This window comes from Theropithecus gelada, chromosome 19 (genome assembly GCF_003255815.1).
Source record: "Theropithecus gelada isolate Dixy chromosome 19, Tgel_1.0, whole genome shotgun sequence".
In the NCBI taxonomy this organism is placed as follows: Eukaryota; Metazoa; Chordata; class Mammalia; order Primates; family Cercopithecidae; genus Theropithecus; species Theropithecus gelada.
Genome location: NC_037687.1, coordinates 30,846,889 through 30,853,350, shown reverse-complemented (window position 1 = coordinate 30,853,350; position 6,462 = coordinate 30,846,889). Strand labels below are relative to the sequence as shown.

Sequence of the window (6,462 nt, the reverse complement as noted above, 5' to 3'; positions counted from 1 at the left end):
AAAAAAAAAAAAAAATAAAAATAATAATAATAATAATAATAAAGCGTCCTCCGTCCTCCTTCTGCCTCCTGCCACAACCCAAGAGTCAGGACAAAACGCTTGTCTTCCACGAACTCTGAAAACCCCAACTCTCAACTTCCTTTTCTTTCAGTATTCAGAGCTCTGCACCCCAGACCCTGTGAGCAGACTTCCTTCTTCTATCGAACAGTGTGACCTAGACATTTCCAGCCTCTAAACAGCCCAACCTCCCCAGGCTTCCATTCTCAGGGATCCACATCTAATAAGAGCTCCGACCTCCCAATAAAGGATATCTTCTCATAGAGATCCCAGCCGCGGAAAACCAAGAGATCTCCCCTCCCTTCTGGCAAGGAGCCTAAACTCTCAGTGGCCCCCTCCTCTCCCCACCCCCAACCTTGGAGATTAGGACCTTCACTCTCAGTCTAACTCCCACCGGGGATTTAGGACTGGAGTACTGCAACCCAAAAAAGTTTGGTTTCAGCCTCCCCCTCCCCACTCCCGCACACCGAGTCCATCCGCCTCCACCTTCTCTCCCCAAAACCCAGCCAGCTGGTCCCCCAGCTTCTGGGAAATTCAGCTCCCCAGATTTCCAACTGTCCAGTAGGAACCCCAGGCCCTTCCACTGAACTCTCTAGGCCTCACAATCCTGTTTGTTTGTTTGTTTTACCTTTTTTTTTTTAAACGGAGTCGCTCTGTCACCCAGGATGTAATGCAATGGTGCAATCTTGACACACTGCAACCTCCGCCTCCTGATTCAAGCGATTCTCCTGCCTCAGCCTCCTGAGTAGCTGAGATTACAGGCTTCCGCCACCAAGCCCGACTAATTTTTGTATTTTTAGTAGAGAAGGGGTTTCGCCATGTTGGCCAAGCTGGTCTCAAACTCCTGACCTCAAGTGATCCGCCCGCCTTGGCCTCCCAAAGTGATGGGATTACAGGCGTTAGCCACCGCGCCTGGCCATCACAGTCCTGTCATAAGGGGTCAGACCTCTGGCCCTGGGCCCTCAGCCTGAAGGATCCCAGATGCCCCAGACTCCAGAAAACCAACTTGCTTCTTTTGTCCTTGCAAAATCTACAGCTTTCACCTCCTTGTCCTAACGGCCCCCAGGAATCAAGTGCCAGTCCTCTTAGAAACCAGGTGCCCAGTTCTTTCCTCAGGGTGTAAACTGTCTCATTGCAGCCACACCACTAAACCCAAGCTGGCCTCTCCTAGCCCACAGGAAAGTAACCTCCTCCTTTCAGATTCAGGCCCATTGCAGGGCAGTAGCACAGGTCTTAACTTCTTCCCGGCAGTCCCAGCACAGCAGCTCCCTGAGACAAGGGAGCCAGGGCCTGGCCATGCTTCTTCCTCAAATATCCCAGCGTCTGGGGCCCTATTCCTTGGAGCCCAAGCTTCCTGGTCTTTCTCCCAGGATCTAGGAGTCCAGAACCCAATCCTTCCTCCCTCAGACCCAGGAGTCCAAGCCCACTGCCCACTCACCAGCGGTCTTAGCAGAGGAACCCACGGAGAAAGATCTGGTGGTGGAGACGGATTAAGCCACACCTGGAACAGGCTGTAAGAGCACCTGAGGAGGAGGGAGGCCGTTAGCGTCCGTTTGGACAGGCTCCTCCCTCCCGAGATCCGCTGCCCCGCGGGGACAGGAACGTGGCAGGGAGCCCAGCAGGGGCCTGGCTGTGACCCCGGGCGAGCCCCGCCCCCTTCCCCTCCCGTTCAGTAAACTGGGCTGCGGCCGATGGAAGCCAGCGAAAGTGCACGCCCCGCGGGCCGGCGTGGGCGCGCGTGTGATCTTAACCCCGCGGGGGCGGGGGGACTGGGGTGCAGGCGGCGGTGGTTAGAGAACCCTGGGCGGCGGCTGCGGGGGCGGAAGGCCCAGCCAGAGCCGGAGTCTCCGCGCCTTATAAGGGCTTCGAGTCGGCCCAGGCATCTGGAATGTGTCAGGGACCAGGAGGCGGTGCCCAGACCCCCGCCCGCCTCCGGGGCTGCCCGCCCTCTCCCGGATTTCCGGGGGGTGGGGACCCCGACTCCCAGGCCCTAGTAGGAGAGGAGTGGAGGCCCGTATTTCTGGATCCCTATAAACATGGGCTGAGAGCCCTCCGAGAGCATCTCTAAGACCGGAGTGGGCAGGGACCCGGGACTCAGGCTCCGGGCCGGAAACTGCACGCGGTGCTGGAGTCAGGCCCGAGGCCCAGACACGCCTCCCACGGTCTCCCTGATCGCCATTCGGGGCTTGCGGGAGCACCTGGGAGCATTCGGGGCTTGCGGGAGCTTCGGGGCTTGCGGGAGCACCTCCTCGCCCTCACGACCCCCCAGGACCCGGGAAGGAGAAGGAAATCGGGACTGGCCCAGCGTCCCGTGCTCTAGAAGGCGGGCTACTGCCCCGTCCCAAGCAGGAGAGGAGGACGAGGGAGGGCGTCACTCATTCAGTCTCCCGCGGAAGGTGGGCTAGCCGCGGAGGGGGCATGCCGAGGGGAAGGGAGGGGTCCACCCCGCCCTTAGGGCCTCCAGCCGTCGCCCGAGATCTGAGCTCAGGAATGCGCAGCCAGAGCCTGGAGGGTGTGGAAACAGGCCTCCGGGATTCCTTGCAGAGCACCGGACTCCCCGGGCCACACCCAGCCCCTCAGTGTCCTCCCTCGTCCACTCCAGACGCCACACCCATCGCTCACGCTCAGAATCGGGCCCCGGAACCCCAGCCTCGGCTCTCGGCACCCAGAGATGCGGGACGCAGCCCTGTCCTCTCCTCCTTTCCCAGCTCCTTCTGCACTTTGGGAGCACGGGGCTGGATCTTAACACCCCTCCCTCGGCCTTTCAGGAGCCCAAAGTTCCGATTCTGTCTGTCCCCTGGATGGGGAGGGGTCAGTAATTCTGAATTCCTTCCATTCTCATTCCCAAACCCAGGACACCTAAACCCAAGCTGTTCCCTTCCTAAAGGACCTCCACGTACCAGATTCCAGCCTCCAACTAGGGCACCTACGAGTCCCCATCTCTCTACTCCCGCAGACCCAGCCCCTCCTCCCTCATCCCAGGAGTCCAGATCCCCAGCCCCTCCTCCCTCAGACCCAGGAGTCCAGACCCCCAGCCCCTCCTCCCTCAGACCCGGGAGTCCAGGCCCCCAGCCCCTCTTCCCTCAGACCCGGGAGTCCAGGCCCCCAGCCCCTCCTCCCTCATCCCAGGAGTCCAGGCTCCCAGCCCCTCCTCCCTCATCCCAGGAGTCCAGGCCCCCAGCCCCTCCTCCCTCAGACCCAGGAGTCCAGGTCCCCTTCCCCACTCTTCCAGACGTATGACCTCCACAGTCCGGGTCCTCAGCCCTCTCCTCTGCAGAACCCCAAAAGTCCTGGCCCAGCCCTAGTCTTTCTAGGGACCCAGATATTCTGAGACAGTCCATTCCTCCCTCTGGCCATAAGGACCCTAGACTGTTGCTCACGCTCTCTGGGGTCCCCGCAACCTCACCTCAGGCAACCAGTGGCGGCTGAGGCTGAAGCAAAGACGACAGCTGCAGCCGGAAGGGTCTGAGGGCTGGGTGGGGTTGGCGGGCTGGGGAGCCAGGGCGGGCGGGACGGGGGCGGGGCCGGGGCGGGGCGCAGCTCCGGTTAGGGCGGTGGACGGGGACTTCCCCGAGCCTGGGCTATCCCAGCTCCGCCCTGAGGCGGGGCCAAGAGCGGACCACGCCCCCCCGGGTAAAAAGTAACGCGGCGCTCCAGCCCCACCCCAGTGAGCAGGGTGGAGAGCTGAGGTCACCGTTGCCGTGGTGACAAAACAGGAAGACACAACAGCTGGCGGCGTGGAGACTCCTGGGGGCTGCCCTCCTCGACACAGCCCTAGAGGAGTCTCCAGGGTAGGCCAGGGAACACCGTTACCATAGAAACCCGCATGTTTAGGGTTTGTTTAGTACAGAGCCCCCCAGCTCAGGTCCCCACCCCCGTCTCACCCCACTCCTTTCTCCCGCTCCCTTCCTGCCCCCCTCCTTCCTGGTCTGTTCCGCCCCCACCCCTGCCTTGCTGGATGAAAGCTTAAACACCTGGGTCGCAGCGGATTGGGGGACCAGGCCCCTCAGTTTAATGGGGTTTGTGGGCTAGGATCTCTGTCTCTTGGAGCCCTGAGGGACAGCAGAATTGAGAGCAGTATTCCTGGGCCTTAGGTGGTTCTGGGCTACGATCCCTGACTGCTGGGTCTCCCCAAGAAACAGAGGCTAGATTCCTGTATTTAAGGATCTTGAAGGGGTAGCAAAATGCTCCCCTAGTACCCATTGGCACCGGGCGCCGCAGGGTAAGGGACTCGGCTGGACGCGGGTCTCAGATATCACAGTGGATAGGGGTGGGGTGTGTTGGGGGCAAAATTCCCCGGAGCTAGCGCGGTAGGAGTTGGGGGCCCGGATTCCTGGGCTCCACAGGATGCCTAGGTTGAGGCCGAGATTCTTGACTCAAAAGAACAATCAGGCCCCGGCGCGGTGGGTCACGCCTGTAATCCCAGCACTTCGGGAGGCTGAGGAGGGAGGATCCCTTGAGCCCAGGAGTTCAAGACCAGCCTGGGCAACATGGGGGAGACCCTGCTCTATTAAAAATAAGTAAATAATAATAATAATAGAACCATTACAGCTCAGACTCTTGGATTTTCAGAGCAGGTGTTGCAAGCCTAGACGCCTGGGTCTGGAAGGCAGAGATATTTTTGGCCTACATTCCTGACTCCTGGATGGAGGGAGGGACTCAGAATTTTAATGAGGATGGGGCTGGAGCTGGGGCTGGGGGCTCTGGATTCCTGGATCCTGCAAGAGGGGAAGGGATCCAAGGGGCTGGTGGGCCCGAAGCCCCAGGGCAGGGAATGGCTGCCGGGTGCGTTTTTAAAAGGCGACTCTGCGGCCCTAAAACGCACTGCCGGAGCCAAAAGAAAAAGAGGGAGCTGAGAGTCGGGATGTCGGGCCCCCGGGGAGGGGCAGGGCGGGGACCCGGGACGCCTGAGTCCTTCCCTCTGGCCGCGCTCACTCACCGCGCTCTGCAGTTGTCCCGGGCGCGGCCTGGCTGGCGGCGGCCGCTGGGCGGGGCCTGGTGGCGGCTGCGGCTGCTCAGCGACGCTGAGCTAACGGGGCGCGTCTGGCGCTGCCGCCGCTGGGCACCTTCCAGAGCCGACAGCTGAAGAGGCTTTGAGGCCGAGACCAGGAATGGAAGCCGCGCGAGTGGCGAAGGGAGCAGTAGGAAGGGGTCCGGGAGCTGAGGATCCGGGTCTACGTGTCCTACGGAGCGGGGAGGGGCCGGAGGGGGAACTGCAGGAAGGGGGGGGGTCTGCAGGAGTGGAGAGGGGGTTGGGCAGAGGAAGGTAGAGCCTGTGTGCGCACTCTTTGTGCCTCTGCAAAGGGAAGGGTCCACAGACCCTCTCTGTCATTCTGGGCCCTGCACAGGGGAGGGAGGTCTCAATGCGTCCAGATCAGGCCTTGTCCCAGGAGGGAGGGCTATGGACGGATAGGGAGTCGGGACATGGTGTTAGCTGGAGACTCCCCCGGGACGCCTCTAGGTTCCACTCACAGGCCTCCTTGGCCCCAAGTATAGCAGTAAATCTTTCTCCCTTCCTGCCTAAATCAGTCACTGCCTGACCCCATAGTGACACACTCGAGGTACCCCAAACGGCCCAGAGGTGGTCTCCACTTACACAACTTACTATATTATTCCTTGTGGTGGCAGCGGTTCCCCTGTAGACACTAGGGCCCCTCAACGTCGGGGTTCAGGGTAGCAGGAACAGGAAGCAAACATTTGAAGAGTGAAGGTCGGTCGCAGTGGCTCACCTCTGTCATCCTAAGCACTTTGGGAGGCCAAGGCCGGCAGATCACCCCTGAGGTGGGGAGTTTGAGACCAGCGTGGCCAACATGATGAACCCCATCTCCATTACAAATACAAAAAAATGAAACCTGATGGCACCTCCTATAGTCCCAGCTACTCAGGAGGCTGAGGCAGGAGAATGGCTTGAACCCGGGAGGTGGAGGTTGCAGTGAACCAAGATTGTGCCACTGCACTCCACCATGGGTGACTGAGTGAAACTGTCTCAAAGCAAAAAATAACAACAAAACAAAAATTTGAAGAGTGAGTCATCGGGTGTGGTCCTAAGAAATGGCACTCTTGGCTGATGCAGCAGCTCATGTCTCTGATTCCAGCACATTGGGAGGCCCAGGTGGGTGGATCACCTGAAGTCAGGAGTTCGAGACCAGCCTCTCCAACATGGTGAAATCCTGTCTCTACTAAAAATACAAAAAATTAGCCGGACGTGGTGGCAGGCGCCTGTAATCCCAGCTACTTGGGAGGCTGAGGCAGGAGAATCGCTTGAACCCAGGAGGCAGAGGTTGTGGTGAGCAGAGATCACACCATTGCCCTTCAGCCTGGGCAACAAGAGTGAAACTCCGTCTAAAAAAAAAAAAAAAAAGAAAAGAAAAAGAAAGAAAGAAAGAAAAATAAAAGAAAGAAATG

At 59.5% G+C, this 6,462-nt stretch overlaps 1 protein-coding gene across 10 annotated transcripts in view; it reads right to left on the bottom strand.

Moving 5' to 3' along the window:
• The window catches only part of MYADM (myeloid associated differentiation marker), a 12,990-nt gene extending 7,182 nt beyond the window's left edge, over positions 1-5,808 (bottom strand). The window contains exons 1-2 of one of the 10 annotated variants that reach the window (XM_025367409.1): positions 5,663-5,808; positions 1,496-1,580 (exon numbers count right to left, since the gene is read on the bottom strand). The gene's annotated coding sequence lies outside the window, so the exon portion shown is untranslated. Of the gene's footprint in view, positions 1-1,091; positions 1,327-1,491; positions 1,933-2,679; positions 3,048-3,458; positions 3,543-4,996; positions 5,209-5,662 lie in introns of those variants that run through there. The other 9 variants (XM_025367406.1, XM_025367405.1, XM_025367411.1 and 6 more) reach the window with 9 other exon arrangements.
• Positions 5,809-6,462: the final 654 nt, after the last annotated feature.